This window comes from Choloepus didactylus, chromosome 3, assembly GCF_015220235.1.
Source record: "Choloepus didactylus isolate mChoDid1 chromosome 3, mChoDid1.pri, whole genome shotgun sequence".
Lineage (NCBI taxonomy): Eukaryota > Metazoa > Chordata > Mammalia > Pilosa > Megalonychidae > Choloepus > Choloepus didactylus.
In genome coordinates, this window is record NC_051309.1 from 180525842 (window position 1) to 180552977 (window position 27136).

At 35.3% G+C, this 27136-nt stretch overlaps 1 pseudogene; it reads right to left on the reverse strand.

Annotated features, from left to right (window-relative positions):
- Nucleotides 1-1357: 1357 nt before the first annotated feature.
- Nucleotides 1358-15132, reverse strand: LOC119530579 (annotated as a pseudogene).
- Nucleotides 15133-27136: the final 12004 nt, after the last annotated feature.

The following is a 27136-nucleotide window of genomic DNA, read 5'->3' on the forward strand; positions in this document are numbered from 1 at the left end:
TTTCATGGATTTAAATAATTAGTCAATTGATTGCATCTATGGCTGATTACATCGAAAATCAACAAAGGAGATTGCATTCTGCAATAACAGGAGTCTCCTCATCCAATCAGTTGGAGGCTTTAAAGCGAGAACTAACAATTTCAGCAGTCAGAAAGAATTTCTAACTCTACTTCAGCCAACCCTCTTCTCTTGGGGAATTCAACTTCACCTTCGTCAAATTTCCAACTTATTGCCTGCCCTATGGATTTGGACTTGCCAATCCCCACAGTCACATGAACAAATTACTATAATAAATCTCTTAATATTTACATACATTTATGTAGACATACACACGGGCATGCGCACACACACACACACACACACACACACACACACTTATCTTTTGTCAGTTCTGTTTCTCTGGTGAACTCTAATATGGTTCCCAAAGAACCTAAAGAAAGCAACTGCATACATCATTAAAGAGGCCACTAAACATTTCAATCAGAAGTTTCTGCATGAAGATTACTTTATCCCTAAGATATTATGAAAGGAACAATCTTACATCTTCATGGCTAATTTTTCTCAAAACCAGAGGAGGTATTGCCCCAAATATGAAGCCAGCTTCCACTCTAGAAGAAACAATCTATTCTTCTCTAATGTATGTTTTACATTCTACAAAATGTTTAACTTCCAGATTTCACATTTAGCAATGGGAAGAAAATTTGACAGCATAAAAAAACAAAAGCATGTAATGTTATGTATTTTCCATATTTTATCCAAGCTACCAGAAATAGCAATATTGACAAAAATAACAACTATGACCATGAAAATGATTACAATTACAACAAAGACTAAATAAACATGAAAAAAACACATCTAAATGAAAAGAATTTGAGGGATGCTGGCAAGATTTCCAGTATAACAAAATATCTTTAGGGTAGTTTTCTTATTTTTTATTATTACTTTTTTTATCCTTGCAAAATTTATTATACTTCTTAAACAAATGGATAATTATCCATGGGAGGAAAATGAATTTTAAAATATGAAATAGGTCAATAAATAGCCAAATATGGCAACCACTGAGAGGAGTATCTAGTTTTTTCTTTAAGATTAAGCCAGTGATTTACAACTTTTATTAAAATAAATTTCATCTGTAAAACAAGGTAATTTACAACTTGATCTCAATTCAAGTTTCTTTGACAGTTGAAGTTTTACATAAAAATTGCAAAATTTCAACTAAAAAAACAAGCCATTCAGACACAAGTTTACACTTTAAAAACTACAGCCTCTACTTCAACAAATACAGAATGACTGTTCAATTTACGTTAATCTTATGGTCCAGAGCACATTTTCCATTTAAAACATTTTTAATCATTCTTCAGTACAGCATGGATAGCTTCCAATGGGAATTGGTATATAGTCTGTTCTTGATGAAGACAACACTAGACAGATGTTGCCTGATCCCTGGATAATGCTGAATGTGACAAAACCAGCAAGACACACTAAGATATTTCTCCTTTTCTTTAACTGTCAGGTCAACTATAAAGTGATGAAGGCTATAGTATAGGAGGATATCTGCTAAGATAAAGTTATAACGTGTAAGATAGACTTTATCTTCAAGGTATGAATTAAGATCTTTTAACAGAGTGGGAATATGGTCTTTACTGGAGTGTCCGTCTACTTGAGTTACCCTGTATTCCAACCACTGTTGACTATTGCTTGTTCTTCTGCAGTACCCCGAGCAAACACTCTTTGTTGGCTTGCTTTACTTGATGAGCTGCTATAGCAGTCAATCCTGTTAGACTGGGACCATTGTTTGTTTGAAGAACTGGAATCTGGTGCTCACCCTGGTTGCTGTATTTATGCCTTTTACCAGCCCCAGCAACTTCTCCAGCAGCATCAGCTCCACTGCCCACCATCTTCTGGCCCAAGCTCCTGGCAGTATTATTACTTTTTATTACAGCAATTATATTATCCACAAAAGTATAATGCCCAGGCTACGAAACCATTTGATGATCATCTCAACTAAATACATGTATGTGTTTTATATTAAAATAAAGATAAAATCCAAATCCATTTATTAATATTTCATTTTTCAGTCATTATGTTTCCTAGACAATTTTTGCCTTAGTTCTGAAGAGAGAATACTGTGAGACTACTATAGTTATGGTGGTTTCTCAGCTTGCCAGGTTACATATGGCATAGATGATCTAATTGTTTCCAGTGAACTTTTAGTTAGCATATTTGAGGTTTTGTTAAAATGCTTTGGTTTGTTGAAATCTTAACATGAAATTATACAAACACTGTTATGTTTTTCTTGATACTTTCCAGTTTCTGTCTATTTTTTTGTAGCAATATGCTCCCATACATAGCTGTGTTTAATTCTCTTCCAATCTACTCAAGTTCTCTGACTGGCAGTAGATGGTCTTTGGTTTTCTTGGTCACTGTTCAGAACTCAACTTTAGCTCAATTACACCGGAATTTATTTATCTCCTCTGTGTAATATGTTATTGACTTTATGGAGTAGGTAAAAATATTTGGCATAACCTGTTGAGAAGGTATGTCCTTTGCAAACCATTGGCAGAAATGGATCTTTGTTACTTGGCTATAGTGTTCTCTGGAGCACTAAAGGATCTGGAGCTATCCTGGAGAAAAAAGTTCTTTAGTTCCAACTATCATTGTAAATTAATAGAAAGTTATTAAAATTAAATCAGTAGTAGGTTTAAAAAGTAAAAAAATTGCCTAGAGTTTCTGTTTTTGAATCTTTAGGAAATGAGTAATTTACATGGAATTCTTTTTTTTTTAATTCACTATATTTTAGAGCAGTTTAGGTTTACAGAAAAATTGCTCAGAAAGTACAGAGGGTTCCCATATACTTCTTTCACTACCACACACACACAGAGTTTCTCCTATTGTTAACATCTTGCACTAGTCTAATAAATTTGTAAAAATTGATGAATCAATATTGATATATTATTATGAACTACTGTCCATAATTTACATTGGGGTTTATTCTGTGTTGTATAGTTCCATGGATTTTAACAAATGTATGTCATGTATCCATCATTACATTATCAAACAGAATAATTTACTACCCTGAGAATGCCCTGTGTGCCACCTATTCATCCCTTCCCCGTCCCCCTGACTCTGGTAACCAGTGATCTTTTACTGTCTTCATAATTTTGCCTTTTCCATGCTGTTATATTGTTGGAATAATACAGAATATATGTTTTCAGACTGGCTTCTTTTATTTAGCAATACGCTTCATAGCTTGATAGCATATTTCTTTTTACTGCTAAATAATACTACATTGTACGGATGTACCACAGTTTGTTTATCCATTGAAGGACATCTTGGTTGTTTCCAATTTTGGGCAATTATGAATAAAGCTGCTATAAACATTCGTGTATAGGCGTTTCATAGACATAACCTTTCAACTCATTTGGGAACATAATTGCTGGGTCATATGGTTAGCCTAGGTTTAATTTTGCAAGAAGCTGTCAAGACGGTCTTCCAAAGTGGCTGTACCATTTTGCATTCCCACCAACAATGAATGAGAGTTCCTGTTACTCCACATTCTCATCATCACTTGGTGTTGCTACAGTTTTGGATTTTAGCCATTCTAATAAGTGATTAGTAGTATCACATTGTTTTAATTTTCAATTCCATAATGACATATGAGGATGAGCATTATTTCATGTTTATTTGCCTTTGGATATTTTCTTTGGTGAAGTGTCTGTTCAGATATTTTTTCCATTTTGTATTTGAGTTGTCTGTTTTCTTATTGTTAAGTTTTAAGGATTCTTTGTATTATTTTGCATCCAAGTACTTTATCAGCACTGTGTTTCGCAAATGCTTTCTTCCAGTCTGTGGTTTGACTTTTCATTCTCTTAACAGTGTCTTTCATAGGGAGAAGTTTTTTTTTTATTTAATATAGCCCAACTGGTATATTTTTTTTTCATGGATCATGCTTTTGGTGTATCTAGAAAAGCCATCACCAAATCAATGGTCACTTTGATGTGGTTTTGTACTTCACATTTAGATTTATAACCATTTTGAGTTAATTTTAGTGAAAGGTATAAGGTCTGTGTCTAGATTCTTTTTTGTTTTCTTTTTTGCCTGTGATTGTCAGTTGTTCTAGCACCATTTGTGGAAAAGACAATCCTCCATTGGATTGTCTTTTTTCTCGTTTGTCAAAACTCAGTTGACTTTATTCATATGGATCTATTTCTGTTTTCTCTATTTATTTATACTGATGAATCTGTTCATTTGCAAGTACTGTACTGTCTTATAACTGTAGCTTTACATTAATAATTAAAGTAGCATAGTATCAGTACTTTGACTTTGCTTTTCATTATTTTGTTGGCTATTTTGGGTCTTTTGCATTTCCATACAATCTTAGTATATACACAAAATATCTTACTAGGATTCTGATTAGGATTGCATTTAATATATAGATCAGGTTGGGAAGAATTGACATCTTAATAAAAGTCTTCCTATTCAGGAAATTTGAATATCTCTCCATTTTGTTAAATCATTTTTTAAAATTTCTTTCATCAGAGCTTTGTAGTTTTCCTCAAATAGATCTTGTACAGACATTGTTAGATGTATACCCATGTTTTCCTCTTTTTTGTTATGCTAATGTAAATGGTGCTGTGCTTTCAATTTCAGATTCCAATTGTTCATTGCTGGTATATAGGAAAACAATCGACTTGTGTATACTAACATTATATCCTACAACCTTGCTATAATGACTTATTGGTGCCTGGAGTTTTGCGTTTGTTTGTTTTGTGTTTTGTTTTGTTTTGTTGTCAATTCTATGGGATTTTCTACATAGACAATCATATCATCTGCAAACAAGGACAGTTTTATTTATTACTTCCAAATTTGTATGAATTTTATATTCTTTTCTTTTGCATGAGGTAGGGCCTCTGGTGTGATGTTCTTTAGGTGTGGTAAGAGAGGACATCTTTGTCTTGCTTCCAATCTTAGGAGAAAAGGACCTAATTCCCTAGTTTCCAGCCATTAACTGTGGTGCTACCAGTAAGTTTTTTGTATATAACCTTTATCAATTTAAGGAAGTTCCCCTCTATTCTTCATTTGCTGAGAGTTCTTATCATGAATGGATTTTGGATTTTGTCAAATACATTTTTCTGTATCTATTAAAGTAGTCATACAATTTTTCTTTTTAACCCATTGATGTGGTGAATTACATTAATTGATTTTTTAATGTTGACCCAACCTTATAAAACTGGAATAAATCGCACTAGGTTGTGATATATAATTATTTTTACGCACTGTTGGATTTAATTTGCTAATACTTCATTAGGGTTTTTTGCATCTACATTCATGCAAGATATTGGTCTGTAATTTTCCTTTTTAGAAATATCTTTATCTGGTTTTTGTATCAGAATAATACTGACCTCAAAGAATGAGTTTGCTTCTATTTTCTGAAAAACATTATAGAAACTTTGTATAATTTCTTATTTAAATATTTGGTAGAATTCACCTGTGAAACCATATGGACCTCCTGCTTTCTAATTTTGAAGGTTGTTAATTGTTGATTAAATTCCTTTAATAGATACAGGCCTATTCAGATTATTTATTTCTCTTTGTGTGAGTTTTGGTAGATTGTGTCTTTCAAGGAATGTACCCATTTCATTTAAGTTATAACACATTCATGGGCATAGAGTTGTGCCTAATACTGTTTTATTATCCTTTAATATCCATAGGCTCAGTAGTGATGACCCCTCTCATTTCTGATATTAGTAATTTGTGGTTTTTCTCTGTTTTTCTTCATTAACATGACTAAAGTTTTGTCAATCTATTGTTCTCTTCAAAAAAAAAAATCAGTTTTTGGTTTTGTTGATCTTCTCTATTTCCTATTTTTTATTTCATTAATTTCTACTTTAATATTTATTTCTTTCCTACTGTTTACTTTGGATTTAATGTGCTCTTGTCTTTCTTGTGTCCACAGGCAAAAGCTTAGATTATTGATTTTAGATCTTTCTTCTTTTCTAATATAGGCATTGAATGCTTAGATTTCTTTCTAGGCACTGCTTTTGCTGCATCCTAGAAATTTGTACAAGTTGTATTTTCATTTTCATTTAATTCAAAATATTTTTTTAATTTTTCTAGAGACTTATTCTTTGACCCATATAATACTTATAAGTCTGCTGTTTAATCCTCATATATTTTGAGATTTTTCAACTATCTTTCTGTTACTGATTTCTAGTTTAATTGCATTGTGGTCTGAGAGCATACTTGGTATACTTTCTGTTCTTTTAAATTTGCTAAGGTAGTTTTATAGCCCAGGAGGTGGTCTATCTTGGTGAATATTCCACATGACCTTGAGATGACATGCATTTGGTTGTTAAGGGATGAAGTATTCTACAAATGTGAATCAGACCCAGTTGACTGATAGTACTGTCAAGCTCAACTATATTCTTGCTAGATTATCCAATTATGATAGTGGATTTTTTTCTTTCTCCTTACAATTTTATCAGGTTTTGCCTTACATATTTTGGTGCTCTCTTGTTAGGCACATCAACATTCAAGATTGTTATGTATTCTTGGAGAATTGATCCCCTTTTCATTAGGTTATGCACTTCTTTTTCTCTGATAATTTTCCTTGCTGCGAAATCTGTTGTGTCTGATATTAATATAGTTACCTCAGCTTTCTTTTGATTATCTTTAGCCTGGTATATCTTTAGCCACCGTTTTACTCTTAATCTATCTGAGTCTTTGTCTTTATACTTAAAATGAGTTTCTTGTGGACAACATATGTAGTTTTTACTTTATTTTTATTTTTTTTCTTTTGTAATCCACTCTGATGGTTTTGGTCTTTTAATTGGTCCATTTAAACCATTCTTATTCATCAATTTTTGCATGCTGCTCACTTTTTCCATTACAGCTCTTAGTCTATTAATCATAGCTATTTTAAGTTCCGAGTCTGATAATTTCAAAATCTCTGCCATATCTGAGCCTGGTTTAATGCTTTCCCTGTCTCTTTATACTATGCTTTTTACTTTTAAGCATGACATGTAATTTTTTGTTGCAAGTGGATGTGATCTATCATTTAAAAGAAGCTGAGGTAAGCAGGCCTTTTTTTTGGTACGGTTTTTTGTTTATCTGGCTAGAAGTTAGGATGTATTTACTGTTTGCTGTAGCTATAAGTTTCAGAGAATAAAATTAAATATGTGTCCTTGATCTTGGCTTCCTTGCTGTCTTTGTTTCCCTAGAGACTACTTCTTCAACAGGGTCTCAGCTTTGCAGTTCTTTTCAGCTGTAGTGCCTGTTTTTATACAAGTCCTATTGATATGGGGTAAGATATCCAGCGAGGAGAAGTCTATAATCCTATTATCTAGTCTCAGTCTTTTAGCAAGTCTGTGCCCCGGGCTGTGAACTTTACTTTTGCTTCTCAGTTTTCTTTTTCTTTTTTTCACTCCTTGTGAGACAGGAATGTTACAGGGGACTGGAGTTTGATATTTCCCTTTCCACACGTTGGAGATTAGAGGAGGCTGAATTTGTATCTTTCTTTTTCTCAATGTTGGCCAGAGTATTAGTATTTATAAATAGTATGAGATTTTATAAAAGTGTGGATGCATAAGTCCAAATTCCATAGGGCAGGCTGCAAGCTGGCACTTGATGAATGTCTTCGATGAATTCCCCAGGAGAGGCTGGCTGGCTGAAGTAGAGTCGAAAGTTCTCTCTTCTGACTGCTGAAGTCATCACTTCCCTCTTAATAGCCTTCAAATTATTAGATTAAACATCTCTCATTGCAGAGACACTCCCCTTAGCCAACTGCAGATGTAACCAGCCATAGATGCAATCAACATACTGATGATTTAAGTCCACAAAATGTCCTTGCAACAACAGATAAGCCAGCATGCAACAGTAGGCCAGATAGGCTCACTTAACCAGACAACTGGGCACTATCCCTAGTCAAGTTGACACATGAAGCTAACCATCACAGCCAGGCTCTGGAAAACTCACAATGACTGGGCTGGGGTAAAATAGCACTCTCTGGACATATTTCTAAATGGTTATTTTCCCCACCCCCTGCTGTGAGTAGGCGGAGATTTTTCCTCAGTTTTCACAGTGAGAACCAGGTGGGGCTCCCAGAGTTAAATTCACGAAAGTGTGGGGAGACCCCAAAGGCTGGGCCCACAGGAGTTTTTAATCTCTCAAGCTAGTCCAAGGTCAGTCTTCAGCAATTAGTCCACTACATTTACATATTCCTTCCTAAAGCTGGCTCCAGCAGAGGTTTCTGCTCCTGGTAAACTGTGCTTCTCTGTATCTGTCTGTTTTTCCAGTTCTCAGGGTGATGGGTTGTCTTGTGACCTCAATTCCCCAACAGATATAAGAAGAGTTGTTGATTTTCTGTTTTTCTCTTGTTATAAGAATATGTGTGAGGATTTCTAGGCTCTTTACATGTTGAATGGGAAACCCTAAGTTACTTTGAGTTTTTAAAGAATGGTATGAATAGTTTATTCTTTGGTTCTTGTCTGGGGAAAGCAAACAGTGTCAAATTTTGTTATTCTTATTTTAAAAACTGAACAATAAAAATGAGAATTTGGTGCAATAACATGAGACAATCCAGTAGGTATTAGAACTGCTGACTTGTAAGTTGGATTTTTATTTGCCTTGTTTCTTGCATATATATGACATATGAAATCCAATTTATGATGAGGAAATAATAAACCTGAAGATAATTTAACTAATTCCCCCATAAGCCTTACTCAGTGTTAGGCTCTTACTATGATAAAACTAATTCTAAGCATAGTGTTTTTGTCACAATCTTATATTACTCAAACAGCCTGTATGTTATGTAATTTATACATCAGGAAGAAGAAGGCTTCTCTTCTTAGACTACTCTCACTCCAGAAAGATCTCAAAATAATTAGAGTTTACAGAGTTTCCAACTAAAATGTTGAATAGTGACTACAGTTTTCTCAAAGAAATTAAAATTTAAAAACTTTGTTGTACAAGCAATAAGAAGAATTGTTTGAAGTTTAGTAGAGATGAAGGAAAAGATTATATGTAATGAACATAAGAGAACTGAAGGATTCAATGAATTTAAAATTCTTTGCAACAAAAAACTACCATTTTTATCTTGTAGAACTCTGTTTCTCTTACTTTGTCACATATTGCTATTGGGTTACCTTCATTTAATTTGATAATTAATACAATACATAGAAAATAGGAAGTGTAGAGTATACTGATAACTTAATTCAATAGCATAGTACTTTTTCTCCCTCTATTTTTGTAATTATTTTCTTTGTAGTCATTTACTTGATGGAACATTTGTTAAGTATCTCTTTTGGAAAATACTACCATGGTTTAGACACTTGTTTTATGGGCTGCTATAAAGTGAAACAATTAGAAAGTAATCATTTTGGTTATTTTTTCCCACAATCACTTATCACCTATAAAAGGTGGCCTTTTTGTAAACAATGTATTAACTCATAGCTGATCCTACCATAGAAATGAAAATGTATGTGTCATCCTATTATAGACTTGTGAGAGTATTTGCTAGCAAATTCCAAGGGACTAATAAATGTGCAGTGTATTTATTATACATGTACATAAGACAAGCCTTGAGGCATTTAATCATAGTCCCTAGCAGTCTGAATTTAAAATATTTATACATGCGGTTATCATTGCCATCATTATTGGTTCACTGTTGATAGCAGAACATTGTCTGAAAAGCAATTTTATTTTTAGCTTATTTAAATCACAGACCTTTACTTCTCTGATTTGGCAAACTCATAGTTCCCCTAACAACTGACATAATAAACTTGACATTCCACAGATGCTTAAGGAAAACACTTTTTATAATTCAAAGATGCTTAGACTTTTCCATATTCTGAAAACAGAAAAGCTTTGTGTAGACTGGTCAAATATTTAACATTATTTTAGTTAATATTTCTATAATATTATAATATTTCTATATTATATTCTATATATTATTCTATAATATATAATATTTCTATATTTCCATTTGGAAATACATCTTACATGGAAATTGTTTGTAAGATTTTATCCTATCATATACATTGCCGTGGTTAAATAGCGTACTTTGCAACAATGATAGTAATGAAAAGTAATAATGATTCTTTACAGCCTTAAGTCAACTTTTCACAGGAGTGGGAAGGGATTCAAGAGCTAGCATTTTATAGGTGAAGGAACTGAGGTTGAGGGAGAGTGGACAGTTTATCCATTATCACAGAAGATTTTAAATAGAATAGTTAAGAGGCTAATTTATTACATCTGTACCCATGCCACTATAAGACTGCTATCATGACTCAGGCAAGGCAGCACCAGAAGTCACTGTGTTTCACCTACTTAGGCAATATATACAGATGCTGGAGAGCTGACCAGGTGAAGGACTGGGTCTGGGATCATCTGCTGCTTTACAACCTTGATGCACTTAATATATTTAAAGGATTTAGTGTTCTCTACTGTGTGCTTAGCACCAGGCCTGTCTTCTTGCACAACTACAGGGGCATCATTCCAACCGTATTGCATATCAGTTGGACCCTTGGGAGTTCACCTCTTCTCAACATTGACATTGATTTTATAGAAGACACAGGAATGATAGCAGATGCTTGTAGTCTTTGTTGGGGAAAAAAAGGAAATCTTTAGAGAACAATACAAAAGAATTAAGATAATCTTAAATTAAACATGTGGTAAGGACAGTACAGGGCCAGCTTTTAGCAAATTGTGGAGCATTTAAAGTTTTTCTTTTTCTCTCTCTATAGACTCACCATGCTGGCCTCCGCATGGTTTATAATCTCAGTCAAGCCTCAGGCTCTAAAGTAATTCCTCCCACCTGTAGGATTCCATTAAAATGCTCTGAATTTATCTAGTGTTTTGGGGGAAGGAGTAGGAAGGATTAGTGGGAGAGTGAAATCTGATTTACCCTCAATACTGGAAGCCCTCATTTTCCCCAGAAGTATGTGAATGACAAGAGGCATGATCCAAAGGAATGAATTTGTCAGAATCAAACAAGAAACAACTTGATTCCTGAAGAATTGGTTTAGCATGAGTCTTTGTGGGGGAGTTGCTTTCCTAAGGCCCTCAAATCAACATAAGCCATAGCCTAGTCTGGTTTCCCAAAAAGTGTGCTGGTACATCATTGCTACAAACTGGTTAAATAAGTAGCTCATGATTTTGATCTCCTCAGTCCTTTAAGAAGTCCGAGGGGGTTGTGTTAGCTGGAGCCACAGACTAGTGAGTCACCAGCCATAAGCAACTTCATCTGGGTTAGCCCAGTGAGCCATGCAAATATGTTCAATGTGAACCATGATTTTGAAAACTATTGGAAAGCACAGGCTTACTTTACCCATGTATAAGGGCCAATCTTAAATATGTGCTAATGCTTAGGAGAAATAAAGAGTAAGGATTTCAGATCTGGTTGGTTTCATGGAGAAGAACCTTGAGTGTAAACCTGAAGAATAAGTTGGATCTCAAAGGCAAAGGAGGAGAAAAAATCCATCTTAGTAACTTGGAAAAAAATGGATACACAAACTATCTTAAAGGGAAAGATAGTAAATATTTTTGCCTCATGGGCAGTGGGAAATGCTGTCACTGTCACAACCACTCAACTGTGCCATGGGAGGTCAAAAGCAGCCATAGACAATAAATAAATAAATGGGTATAGCTGTGTTCTAATAAAACTTTATTTACAAAATCAAATCAAGCAGCCCACTGGCCTTAGTTTGCTGAACCCTGCTGAGATTTTTATCACTGTTGGACATAGCATAAGTTATTAACATACTGATACAATAATTTGACAATAATAAAGAAATTGGTCTGAAAAAATATCTTATCTGCAAGCTAAGTTCTCTGCATCTCCCATCTGTTCCTGGAACCTAGAATCTAGCCAATGAAGAACAACAAGTTGTTATTGTTAGATTTTTCTAGTACTTAACTATGTGCTGGGTGCTTCATATGTATCATTTCGTTAAATCCTCACTGCAGACTTGGGAAGAGGTGTTATCTCCATCAAGATACTGATCATAGTGAACTTGGCCTGGTAATAGGGCCAAGATTGTATAGCTGAAAAGAAAACAAGAATTTGGGGATCCTAAACCAAGTCATTTGGTCTTGGAATCCTGAACTTTACTACCTCTCCTTCAAGTATTTATTGAGCTGCTATTAGAGATAGTATTTACCAATTGAATGCAGATGCCACCAGAGATATCTATAGACTAGTATGACACAAAATGACAAATGCTCAATCTTTAATTCCAAACATTAAAATAATTCACTGTACCATCATGTCTAGAACACAGGCTAAGGCAACTCTGGTTTCATGGTTACTGATTACCGAATTAGGAAGACTCACCAGAAACTCTGCTTTATTCTCAGTGAGCACAGAATTTTAATTTATCATCTTTCATCCTCTTCAATAAGACTTATTATGGCAACAGAAAATAATAGAACTACTAAAACTGCCAAAAATATGATGTGGTCCAAAAGGCATCTTTTATTTTTCCTGATAATACTTATTAAATATTTTTAAAATAGCCCTAATTATACATAAGCAGCGTTATAAAATCATGAAAGCACAGTAGTTTTCCATATTGCAGCATCCCATCTAGGCCTTAAGATGATAATCCAAAAGAATATTCTCCACTTTTTCTTTTGCTTTTGAAAGCTTCAATACAGAATTCTGGTTATTTTATTTCCTTATTAATTTTCTTTTCCATTCTCCTTCAAGTGTATAGAGCCTGGGCAAGACAGAGAAGCAAGAAAATCCCCAAACTCCTTGGATTTCAAGCTTCAAATTCAAGTGGTATGAAAAGATCTCTAAAAAATGATAAACCCCAGTTTTCTCACAGGACTGAGGAGGGGGAAAAGGGAGGATTTAGCAAGATAAAACTCATGTGTGAAAGTTGTACCTCCTAGAGTTAGAAGGTCAGGCGTTCCGGGTTCTAGTTCAGCTCTGCCCCTCACATGTTGACACTGATATATCTGATCTCCATTTTTTAAGTTAAAGAAACTTGGATTTTAGAAAAGTCTTTCTTCATAATATGCACTTTCCATCATTTTGATCACTCTGACTGATTATTCCAGGAGTGGTGTCCAGTTTTCCTGCATTTCTTTCAAAGTTTGGTGAACAGAATGCATCCACAAAGGGGGCTGTAGTTGGCTACTGGAAATACGGGGTGAGGCTTACAGGGTGTGCAGCCTAAGCCCCGACTGGGAATCACATTTTGCTCAAATGTTCTCCTTCCTTATTCCCCTATTATGACCTTGACAATTTTTATAGTATTGTTTTTTCTTTAAAAAAAAAAAATCAAACACAAATTGGAATTCTTTTGATAATCTGAATATTAATGCATCACCAGTTTTAAATGTTGAAATGATTTTCTTCCTGTTTGTGGGTTGCACGTTCCTTAATTTTGGTGTCTTTATGAACAGGTTTATGTTTTTTTTTGTGTTTTAAGAGCTACTTCTTTATTCCAAGGTTATAAAGATATTCTCCCGCATGACTTTTTAAAATTTCATACATTATCATTTTAGTTTAAATGTTTAATCCACCTGAAATTGGTTTTTGTGTATGACAAAAGGCAGTGATGCATTTTCTCCCATTCGGAAAACCAGTGGTCCCAGACCAATTATTAAAAAGTCTTCCCTTTCCCCAGTGGCCTGCAATGACAATGTTTCTTAAATTAAATTTACATTTATGTGTGAACATGTTTCTTGGCTCTCTACTCTATTTTTTCGTTTATTTGTCCATCTTTGTGCCAATAGCACAGAATATTAATTAGCATTAGCTTCATAATATGTATATCATGTTTTTATATCTGATAGGGTGAATCTCCTCACCTTATTCATGATTCAGGAGTTTCTTGATTATTGAACTTCTATTCTTCCATTAAACTTTAGAATGAATTTTCAGGAATAACTTAGAAGTCTAATTATAATTATATTCAATATAAAGATCAATTTGGGGAGAACTGAGAAATTCACGATTTTGAGTAATCTTACCCATATTCATGGCAAATATTTCCATTTATTTAGATCTTTTGTTAAAGACTTTCAATAAGTTTTATAATTTTCTTTATAACATCATCTATTAGAATTATTCTTAGATTTTTTAAATATTCATCTTTCTAAATATTTGCTAGTTATAGAAATACCACTGATTTTTTACATTAAATTTCTTCTCAGCAAGCTTGCTAAACTTTGTTAATAATTCTAATTTTTTTTATGGATTTTTTTGATGTTATTTGTAAACAGTCATATTACCTGTGAAGAATAACAATTATTTTTCCTTTTATATTTTTACAATTTTTCTTTTTTTGCTTCTTTATTTGTCTAGTATCCATTTCAGTGTTGAGCAGTGATGGTAGACATTCTTATTTCTGATCCTAAAGGGAATGATTTTAATGATTTACATTAAGTATAATAGTTGCTATAGAGTTCTTACATTAAGTATAATAGTTGCTATAGAGATCTCATTGACAAATTTTATGGTTAGGAAGTTGCCTTCTATTCTGAGTTTTCTAAAAATGTTTTGTCATGAATAAATTTAGATTTAATGAATATACTTTCTGACCTATTGAGATGATGATATGGTCTTACTCTTTTAATATATTATTATAGTTAATTACATTTTAATTACACTTTTCTAATATTAGGAAAACCTGTAATCTTTGGAAAGTCCCAAATTTGACCACCTGGATTTGAAAATTGCTGCAATTTTGGTTAGGTATTTCATGTTTATGTTAAATGCCTTGCTTATTTATATATTAAGTTATGACAGGCTCAAAAATTGGCTTTAGGAGAGCTGCCACTTTGTCTATGTTTTAGAATATTTTTATAACCACTACTCCTTGAGAATTTGGTAGTTTATGTGTCAAAAACCACCTGGGCTTATTGCTTCCTTTGTGGAATTACTTTAATGGTTGTAGGGCAATTCATGTTTTCCCTTTCTACTTGAATTAATCAAGTTACACTTTTTATAATTTTTTCCTATTTCATTTAATATTTTAAATAGATATTGGAGTCTGTAGCATCCTGGTGCTGGCTTGATCTCTGTGTGTTTCACATGTCAATACCTCTCTCCTTTCCTGCCTTCCATTTCTGGCTTTTCCTAACTGTGTCCGAATTTCCTCTGCTCATAAGAACTTCAGCCATATTGGATTAAGGCCCACCCTGATTCTTTATGGCCTCATACAAATGGATCTTCAAAGGTCCTGTTTACAAAGAAGTTCATAGCCACAAGATCAGGGGTTAGAATGAGAACATTTCTTTTGAGGGGATGATTCGATCTACAACAGTCTTACTCTTTGAACCTGAAAAAGACACGTTTCCACATGCAAAATACATTCACCTTCTCCCGACATTCCAAAAACCTTAAACCATTAACAACGCTAAGTCCAAAATCTCATCTAAGTTAGTTATGGGTGTAGACTGTCCTGGGTCAAAATTTCTCTCCATTTGTGGACCAGTGAAACCTAGAAAACAGGATACCTGCTTTCAGAATACAATGGCGGGCAGGCATAGGATACACATTCCCATTCAGGAAGGGAGAAACTGGAAGAAAAAGAGGAACCAAGCGTCCCAAGCAAGTCTGAAGCCCAGCAGGGCAAACCCATTAGATTCCAAGGTCTGAGGGTCATTGTAGCTTTATTCTTTGTCCTCTGCACCAGCCCCTTCCTTTTCAGGTAATATGTCAGTAGTCATGCTCTCCCCAAACACTGGGGCACAGGCCTCACCCTCTCTAACGACTAGGGGGCAGTATGCTCTCACCAAGTACTGGGGTGGGCCTGTCCTTTCTAAATGTTAGGGTGGCAGTCCCTCTCTGCAGGCCTAAGGAGCTTCTTTCAGCACAGACCTCTGCATCCACAGTACTGCCCTCAGGATCAATCTTCCTTCATTTTGTCCCATCTAGTCCAGCCTGGCAGTGTTTCTGCTGATATAAAATTCTCAAAAACCGTGTGTTTTCCATGCAATTAAAGGGGGCCCAACTCGTCAGACAAAAGGGTCTTCTGCTGATCCTCCCCAAACAACTGCATCTCTAATCCTGATTTCTTCTGAGACGGTTGATTGGATCCATAATCTCTTTAGCAAATGACTGTTCAGCCACAACCCTATGTGGAGCCCAGTTCTCTCAGGTCTCACCTTCCTGGAACTGAGAGAGGGTCCTGTGAGAACTGCTTCTGGCTCTGGTCTCAGACCATAATATCTGGACAGGTTGAAAATTTTTCAAATTATTAGTTGCTGGCTCCTTTGCTCTTAATAATTCAATTCTCAGTTTATCTCTTTCTTCTCACATTTTACTATGAGCAGTAAGGAGAACCAAACCATACCTTCCAAACTCTGCTTGGAAGTCTCCTCAGCTAAATACCCCAAATTCACTGTTTACAATTGGGCCTTCCCTTCAACATCAGAACACAATTTTTCCAAGTTCTCTACTACTATATAGCAAGGACTGCCTTTCTTCCAGTAACACGTTCATCACTTCCTTCTAGGGCCTTCCCAAAGCATCTTTAACATCCATATTTCTACCAAGATTCTCTTCATGATGATATATGTATTTTTCTAAGATAATAAAAACATTCTCTACAGCTCTCCTCACTTTTGTTCTGAGCCTTTTCCAGGGTCACCTTTAGTGCCCATATAGCTACCAATAAATAATCTCTTCACAGCCATCTAGGCTTTTTCTATCAAATGCCTTAAAATTCTTGCAGTCTCTACACATTAATCAATTCCAAAGCCACCTCCACATTTTCAATTGTTTATCATAGCAGCATACCACTTCCTGGTTCCAAAAAACTGTCTTTGTTTGCCAGGGCTGTTATGCCAAACACCACAGACTGGTTGGCTTAAAATACAAGAATATATTCGCTCATCATTTGGAGGTTAGAAGCCCAAAATTAAGGTATCAGCAGGCCATGCTTTATCTGAAGTCTGTAGAGTTCTCATGGTGTCTTGCTGGCAATCAATCTTTGCCAACATCACCTGGTGATCTGTTTCTTTCTATCTCTTCCTGTGGCTTCTACTTCTGTGTCCAAACATCCTTTAACTATAAGGCCTCCAGTCATACTATACAAAGGCCCACCATGATTTGGTTTGAGCTCATTTTAATAGGAATTTCAGAGTCTTTCTACAAATGAGTTTATACCACGGGACTTGGGGTTAATATTGAACATGTCTTTGTGGGGGATATGAGTCAATCAAACACATCAGACGGGACAAACAATCAATGTGTTTCTGCTCTTGGTTTTATTTTGTGTTTCTCTTATACTTAAGGCATAGGTCTTTGGATTCACAGCTTTAGTTAGGTGTTTTCTATTAGCCTTCCTGCCTTGGAAGTATGTGGGCTTTGTTTTCTGAGACTTTTGCCACAAATAAAGCCAACACTCAAGGTTTCTAAGGTTTTGTGGGTACCCCAAGGTTAGAAACCACCATCACTGCTGGCTTACCTCTCTGGATTCCTGCATTTACCCCATATTTGTCTGCTTACATTTCCTTCCTTTCTTGCCACTTTAGCAATGCATTAAATATGTTTCAAGTACATTCTAGCACAAGCATGATTTAAATGAGCAAGAAAGGAGAAAGAAAATAAAAGGAAAATACTAACTTGTAACTTTCCATTCCAAAAAGGAATTTAACTTACTGAAAGAGGGAAATGATGACGTAAAAAGAAAATGTATTTGGTTGTCACCAGAAACTTATCTGCAGGTATATAAAGTAGTACTATAATCTTTCTCATTTCACAGCAGAGGAATATTCTTAATGAGAGTTGCATGCATTAATCTCCTTCTCCTAACATTCTTCATTTCATGCATAGGACCCACATGGTTTGTCCGTCAGTGCCCTCCTGCCTGGGGCCTGGGGCATACCTCTGAGAGCTATGACACAAACTGTGTCCCCTCTACCATCCACTGTTCTCTGTGCTGTTAACCCTGTACAGTCGGGATCTGCCAAGGCAAGAAAAGGGAGATGGAAATGAGGGTTGAAGTGCTAATAGAGTGGAGAAAAGAAGCCACACGTAAGTGTTAAGACTTGTATTTATTTAGCTGCAATTTTGTTTATTCTCCAAGGAAAACAACTAAAACCATTCTAAAGCAATATTTCTTTTCTGAGGAATTTGGACCAGTTAGCATCCATACACTAAATACACTTTTCCATATATTATTTAACCTTAATGTTTCTCCCCCTATCTTCCACCACTTCCCATCCCATATTCTGTCAGGACTCTAGTTCCAGGAATTACTCTATTGCCAGGTTCTCAATTTAAGTGCATATCAGTAGCTCTATCCCAGTCAGAGGAAGACATGCTGCTTTACAAAACTAGCACAATCCTTGCTTTTGTTGTCTCTGCTGTCCTAAAAGTTTTGTAGTTGCAAATAACTACATTGCAGCTGGATAAGATTATACAGGCCTAATTTGTTTTACTGTGCTTCATGGATATTGTGTGTGCTGGTTGGTTTGAATCTGTTATGCATCCCATAAAAGGCTATGTTCTTTTAATCCACTCTTGTGGGAGCAGACTTATTGTGGGTGGGACCTTTTGAGTAGATTATTTCCATGAAGCTGTGACCCTGTCCATTAAAGGTGGGTCTTAATTAGTTAACTGGAGTCCTTAAGAGAGCTCAGAGACAGAGAGAGAGCCCAGAGCCGACACAGACCCAGGCGTTTGGAAATGCACACAGAAAGACATTTGGAGAAGCTAAGCTAAGAGAAGGCCAGAGTTTGCCCCGGAGAAACTAAATGAGAAATCACAGACACTTAAAGAGAAAGCCACTGGAATCAGAAGCTGAAAGCAGTGCAGCCCAGGAACAAAGCACCAGCAGATGCCAGCCACATGCTTTCCCAGCTGACAGAGGTGTTCCAGACGCCATCAGCCTTTCTTCAATGAAGGTATCCTCTTGTTGATGCCTTAGTTTGGACACTTTTGTGGCCTTAGAATAGTAAATATGAAAACTAATAAATCCCTTTTATAAAAGCCTATCTATTTCTGGTATATTGCATTTCAGCAGCTTTAGCAAACTGAAATATTGTGGGTTTTTTTTACAAATTGAAGGTTTGTGGCAACCTGTATCAAGTAAGTCTATCAGTGCCATTTTTTCAACAGCATGTGCTATGGTAATTCTCACAGTATTTTAAACTTTCTCATTATTATTATATCTGTTATGGTAATCTGTGATTGGTAATCTTTGATGTTACTATCAGAATTTTTTTGTGTGGGGAGAAGGCACCATGAACTGCACCCATATAAGATGGTGAAATTAATTAATAAATGTTGTGTTTTCTGACTGCTCCACCAACCACCCATTTCTCCTTTTTTGCTTTCTCTTCTCCGACCTCTCAATTCCCTGAATAATATTTAAATTAAGTCAATTAATAACCCAATAATGCCCTCTTAAGTGTTCAAGTGAAAGGAAGATTCACACATTTCTCATTTTAAATCAAAACCTGGAAACAATTAAGCTCAGTGAGGAAGCTCAGAAGCTGAGTTAGATCCAAAGCTAGGCCTCTTTTGCCAAACAGTTAGCAGGTTGTGGATGTAAAGGAAAAGTTCCTGAATGAAATTAAAATTGTTACTCCAATGAACACAAAATGTTAAGAGAGCCATACAGCCTTATTGCCCATATGAAGAAAGTTTGAGAGGTCTGGATAGAAGATCAAACCAGTCACAACATTACCTGATGCCAAAGCCTAATCCAGAGGAAGGCCGTAAGTCTCTTCCATTCTATGAAGGCTGAAAGAGATGAGGAAGCTACAGAAGAAAAACTGGAAGCTAGCAGAGGTTGGTTCATGAGGTTTGAGGAAAGAAGTCTCCATAACATCAAAGTGCAAGGTAAAACAGCTAGTGCTGATGTAGAAGCTGTAGCAAGTTATCCAGAAAATCTAGCTAAGATCATTGATAAAGATGGCTACACACCAAAGAACAGATTTTCAATGGAGATGAAACAGCCCTCTAGCACTTCATAGCTAGAGAGGAGTCAATATCTGTCTTCAAAGCTTCAAAGGATAGCCTGACTCTCTTACTAGGCTCTAATGCAGCTGGTGACTTGAAGTTGAAACTAATGCTCATTGACCATTCTGAAAATCTTAGGGCTTTTAAAAATTATGCTAAATTTATTCTGCCTGTGCTCTGTAAATGCATGACCTTGAGGGGTTCAAGACTTCAGTGGAGAAAGTAACTGCTGATGTGTTGGGAATAGTAGGAGAGCTAGAATTAGAAGTGGAGCCTGAAGGCATGACTGAATTGCTGCAATTTCTTCATGAGACTTGAACAGGATGGGGAGGTTCTTCTTATGGATGAGCAAAGAAAGTGGTTTCTTGAGATGGAAGCTACTCCTGATTTAGAAGCTGTGAATATTGTTGAAATGGCAACAAAGGATTTAGAATATTACATCAACTTTGTAGTAATGCAGTGGCAGGGTTTGAGAGGACTGACTCGAATTTTGAAAGAAGTTCTACTGTGGTAAAATGCCATTAAACAGAGAAAACTTTTGTGAAGGAAGAGCTAACCAATGCTGCAAACTCCACTGTTGTCTTATTTTAAGAAGTTGTCACAGCCACCCTAACATGAAGCAACCACCACCCTGATCAGTCAGCAGCCATCAGTATTGAAGAAAGACTCTTCACCAGGAGAAAGATTACAACTCACTGAAGGCACAAATGATGGCTAGCATTCTTTTAGCAATAAATTATTTTTTAATTAAGCTATGTTCATTTTTTAGACATAATGCTGTTGCATACTTAATAGACTACAGTATAATGTGAACATAACTTTTATAAGCATTGGGAAACTAAAACATTCGTGTGACTGACTATTGCAATATTCACTTTATTGCAGTCATCTGGAACCGAATCCAAAATATCTCTGAGGTATGCCTGCAGAGATATTTGCTCCAATTTGTTTTCCCTCACTACCTCCTTCTTATTTTTTTATTTATATAGAAGTACAGTATTTAATAAATAAATAAATTTAATAAATAATAACAGAACTTATTTGCTAATTTTTTTTCTTAAATCCTAACTACCATTTTCAGTGCTTTTGGTAGCAGGAACTTGAAATCTAATTCTTCCTATTGCTAGAATCAGAAGTTCCCATTAATTTTTTCTCAAAGTTAATTCATACAAGACCGTGTACTGATTCCCCAAACATGGTTTTGATAAACACCTTAACTTGTATTTATATGTATTTATTAGCAATTGGCAAATAATAAAGATATGACTTCTGAAAATATTGACTCAGAGAATTTAACCTGGTAGTTTTTCCAATTAGTTGGCATTTTTCAGGACTTAGAAAGACCCTAGATAAGGCTGGTCCTATGTATATTTCTGGGATCCCAGCAGAAGCACAGAATACCCAGGCACCAGTGGGGAGCTCCAAGGATAGAGGGCTGTCTAATGGAAAGTACAGTGGACTTAGGACCAGAAGACTTGGCATACCCAGGTGGATCTTTGTGGCTCTCAGTGTACATGACCTTATGCAGGTAAGTTAGCATTAGTTTACTTTGATTTCTTCATTTGTAATGAGGGACAAGGACCAATGTTACAAGGAGAAAATAAAATAATAGATTTGGAAGGCTTTGAAAAGGAAAAAGTGCCTCAGACATGTAAAATAACTCAAGACCTGTTAGAAATGTAAATAGAACCCCTTGAGAGTATTTAAACCAGCACAGGTGCCTGAGGAATTCAAGTATCATCAGAGGGTCTTTCGGGCACTGAGCCAGGTCAACAGCCTCACCCATTTGTTGCATTCAGGCGCCTGAAGTGGTGCAATCTTTGCTCGCATTTTTGTTGCCTTCCTTGTGAATCAGGGATGTTAGGCTAAATAAATTTAAGAGTTACTTTCTAAAAACAGTCAGAACAAAGAACAACTACTATTTAGTCTCCTAATAAATGAGAATACTTTTGTTTTAATATAATTCGCTCTCAGTTCCTCTCCCATGTTCAGCCGAGATGGTCCTCTAACAAGCACGATGTAACATGAGTCTTCCCAGAAGGTGTGCTCATGTTACAATTGCCATTCAAAAATTCTAGGTTTCAGTTAAAAAGGAATTCCTGCAAAAATTGTTTGCACAGGAAAAAATATTCAACTTGCAAGTCCTTTTTTTTTTTTTTTTTTTTTTTTAATCTAGCTACTTGGTATACAGACTTAGAAAGAAAGTGAAAGAATATGGTGCTGAGGAAGGGGATGGTTTCCCAATAGTGAGGAAATTGCCAATAATTCACAAAGCTGGAGCCTCAAAAAGTTGAAAAGGTCAATCTCCCGGCTGTGACAGCAACAGTCATTTGTTTTATACAGGAGTTATGCTCAGTGTTATCTGTTATTTGCTACTCATATAAATCATTTTGACTTGTGTAACTGCTTAGAAAAAAATTATCTGCTTTACAGTCGCTTCTAATCCTTATGCCATCAATATTTGTAGCTTTTCCTTAAGTTTAAATTCCAATGTAATTTTAATAGAATATTTTTATAAACAATATTTTTATAAATATATTTTATTAATATTTTAAAAATATCAGTATTTTAATATGATATTTGAATTGTGAGGACAATATGACACAAGTTTTATGATGTTTTTATGAAGTCAGATTTTAGGAGTAGCAGAATTAAATTCTTCTGTGGATAAACTAGAAATAAAACTTTCCAAGGCTGCTGTAGTTATTGTGAAGGCGTGAACACATTAATTCAATTATGAGTTATTTTTCAATTCATAAAAGTAGCACAATCCAAATTAAAACTTAAAAGGCCTTAAAACATGTGAAAAACAGTGTTCTGATCTTATGATAGCATCTATAAAGAGGTATTTATTAATTCGGAAATGTTTCTCACTTTTTGTTAATGGCCCTTTTAATAAAATTTTCTAATATGCAAATTTGATTATATCAGTTATTGAAAGTGGCAATAAAGAAAATCATTTCTCTGGATATAAGCATGCAAATTGTTTCTAGTTCATTGTGAATGAAATATATTACCATTCTCACATCATATCCCAAAGGACATCTGGCTAGCTCTTAACCACAGTGGAGTCGGGTAAAGGCAAATTACAAACACATTTTCCTCTCTAGAAGTAGTAGGGTGTTGCCTAAATTACTTCTTTTAGAAATAGCTTTCTTCTATTCAAATGTGAGAGTAAACAAATCAGAAGTAATGCTTTGTTATCAGTACCATTTGTCTGTTGTCTCCTTATTCTCCACTTACTCATTGTATATCAATTAAGCTATTCCCTAAACTCTTACTGTGAAAAATATCCCACCTAGGATAGGATTCTGGCCAGGTGGTACATTCCTGAGCATGCTTCTGGCATTTTGGAAATGTCTTCTGATCTATCAAGTCTTTGAGTTGGTGTCAAGAGGGTTATTGTTAAAATGCTCACTACTGTGTTTTTTATTAATTTGTGTTTTGATTGAGCATTAACCTCACATTGTTCATTAGACCATGAATGGAAATAATGTGATTTCTGGTGTGATTTGTGTTTTTTTTCACATGGTTTATTCATGGTTCTTTAAAGAGTATAAATCAAGCAGCATGCTCAAAAGATTTCCTTTGATTTTTTTTCTCTCACCTCCTTAAATCTTAAGGCTTCCTTCTAATATAATATGAGGAGGGTGATGTTGTTATAATTCTCTGTTTCCATTTTGTTCTCAAATTGTCAAGCAGTTTCTGTTTCAAAAATTTAAAATATATATTTGTGTATATATATTTAGATATATATGTTTGAGAACAAAATTAATCAAGGGCAATGTTGTTAGCATTTAAATGCCCATTCTCTTACCTAAATCAGCATGAGGCACCCTTATAAGTCTGAGGAAAAAAATGGGGAGAAAAGATCCATTACAGTGTCTTATCAGGGTCATTGTTTACCTGTCGAAATGAGGAATTATTTAGATCATCACACTGTCACATCTATCTTGTCCTTCTCCATCTTCCATCTCCAAAGGATTTATTCAGTTTACTTTGTCCTTAGCAAAGCTTATACATGCAACTTGTAGTAAATCTGTTTGACAAAAAAGTACCAGAAGGAAAAAAATCTGGATTACTGATTACATACTACAAGTCAAATCTAAATCTAACAAAAGAGATTGTTGCTGATGTTTTTGTTTGCTCCAAGTTGGTTTGTCGGGTCAGGCCAAGTGCAAATGAGATATTTATTGTTGATAAAAATAAAATATTTATCTGAAAAATAGAGGCAAATGGAAGACAAAAGAAGCATTATATTTCAAGTGACTGCATTATCTGACCAAGTCACACTGTCTCATGCTGTGATCAGTAAGAGTTAAAGGTCTTCACCATCTGTTCTCTGGAGGTTCTGAGTTTAAATCTCAATGGGAGACTACTATAGGATGCCAGGGAAAAGGGAAAGGTAATTTATAAATTTTGCTTTCTTTGTGCCAAAGCAATAATGATTCTTGCATACATTTATTTATGAAAAGGGAGGGCCTTCCATCTATACATCAATAATAACAGGCTAACATTCAATCAGTCAAGAATTGAGATCCATTTTAAGTTGTCTTATATGTTTCAATTTGAACTTACCATGTTTGGGACACATTATATATACCTAAAATAAGTATCAGTAATCATTATACTTACTCTTTTAGTTTGTCAAATCGTTGATGCTGTTGGATCCTACCACATTGTTTAAATTAAATTTGGCTGATTAAATTTATGAGTATTTAAGAGCTACATCAAGTTGAATGCTATTTTTTTCCTAATGTCTGGTGATGGGGTACGTTAAGAGCACAATCAGGTTGAAGTTGCTTTAGGATTAAGACAGAACAAAACAAAACAGAAGCACTTTTAGATGTGGATTGAAATAACCTGAGAGATGTTGGCATTGGATGCCATCTAGACTGGACTATCATACAGCGGTTGCAGTGGTTTTTATAGGTACTCAAAAAGAGAGAGGGTGTACATCTCTATACATACATAGGGTTCTATGCTTCACATCTATTCAAATTTCCTGTAATCTCTCCTGGTCTCCCAGAGAGACAGCCTTTAGGTCACAAAAAATGTTCAATACTGAAAACATTTACGGAAAGTATAAATATCATTGTTTTTCTCACAATAAATGTCCTTAAAATACAAAAGCTTTTATTTCTCAATTTCCTCTCCATTCACTGCTCATATCTACCCACATATATCTCTGCATTACTGCTATGCTACAAGTAGCCATTTCATAATGGATTAAAAAAAAGGGGTGTCCAGAGGGACATGTTGGATCCTTCTAAAGAAAGTATTTATTGTCCATATATGGCAGCACATAATTCAGTTCTTTACATAAGAACTGTATTGGAAAGATCTGCTCTTTTTTTCTGCTACATACTGCAGTCAGAATAGTCTCGATTGTCTTTAGGTATGTTACTTCTTTGGTCAAAGCCTTCCTTCCTTGTTGCCTGCTAGATTAAGTACAGATGTTGAAAACTCTTCACAATCTAGCCTCACCCTATCTCCCCCAGGCTTATTTCTGACTACCTTCATAGACTACTCTCCTGTCAACCACCCCTCATTACTGTAACAAGGCATGCCTTTTCCTACTTTTGTGTTTTTGTTCAAATTTACTCTTTCTAGGACATTCTTGAGACCTCTCTAACAGTTGTTATTTGAAATTCTAACAATTTTTTAGCATCTGGGCCAAATATCACTTTGTTCATGAGAACTTTCCAAATGCTAAAAGTGAAAAATAACTTCTCCATTATCAGAATTTTATAACTATATTTTGGCAATTACCATATTGCACTGGTATTAAACTACATGTAACCAATTACATTAACAAAGGAGTTATGCCTTCATCTTAACCAGTTGTTTTCTCCAAGTACTCCTGTACATTCTCTTATAAAGAGAAAGTACTCAATTGTTGAACTGGTTTGCTAAAGATGAAATAGATCCTACTTATGTGAATCTAAGTGTTAAAGGTATTTAGGGCAGTCCTAGTTTTCCTGTCTTGGTTTTCACTCATGCATTCATCCAGAAATGGTTATCGATGTGTGGATATATTGGAGAACTCACCCCAGCGGTTGGAGAGAAAAGGGCTGGCCACAAGGGCCCTTGGAAAGGGTTGGACTCCTGCTCTCTCAAGCCCAAGGATAAAACATCATTGTATAAATGACTCTCAGACTTTGAAGTCTAATGAAGTATGCCCTGTGGGTTTTAGGAAATGTTTTGGTCCCTTAAACCCTGTTTTCCTTTCAGTTTCACCTTATGGAAATGGGAATGTTTATCCCATGATTGTCTCTCCTTTGTAAATTGGCAGCAGGTAACTTGTTTTAAGTTTCACATATCCACAGCCAGAGCGGAATTTTGCTTTAGAATAAGAAAACACATGTAACTGATCTTGATGAGAAATGTACTTACCTATTGTTGCTGAAATGATTTAAGTTTCTGTGATATTTTGATGGGATGGATGTATTTTGTATATGGAAAGATCATGTCATTTTGGGGCCCAGGGGGTGGAATGTGCTGGTTTGGATGTGTTATGTCCTCCAAAACACCACGTTCTTTGATGCAGTCTTGTGTTGGCAGATGTATTAGTGTTTATTAGGTTGGAATCCTTTGACTGAGTATTTCCATGGAGAGGTGACTCAATCAACTGTGAGTGAAATGTTTGATTGGATAATTCCCATGGAGGTGTTATCCTACCCATTCAGGGTGGGTCTTAAGTAAATCACTGGAGCCATATATAAAAGAGCCAACGAACAGAAGGAACTCAGAGCAACTTTGAGAGACACTTTGAAGATGGCCATTGAAAGCTGAAGCTGACATTTTGGAGAACGCCATTTTGAAACACAACCTGGGAACAAGCAGACACCAGCCACATGTCTTCCCAGCTAACAGAGGTCTTCCTTCAGTGAAGGTATACTTCTGTTGATACCTTAATTTGGACATTTTCATGGACTTCAGACTGTAAATTTGTAACCAAATAAATCCTTTTATAAAACCCAATCCATTTCTGGTATTTTGCATGACAGCAACATTAGCAAACTGGAACAATGTGTTTTACAAATAGCTCTGGGAATGTGTCCAATAGAAACTAGGATAATATTCTTGATATTGAGGGAACTTGTTGATTTAGTTCTTAAATAATTTAATTTAAGTAGAAATTATAAGAAGATAGAGACTACTGTGATCATGATTAGAAATATCCCAAGGCATCTATGAGATTTTCTTTAG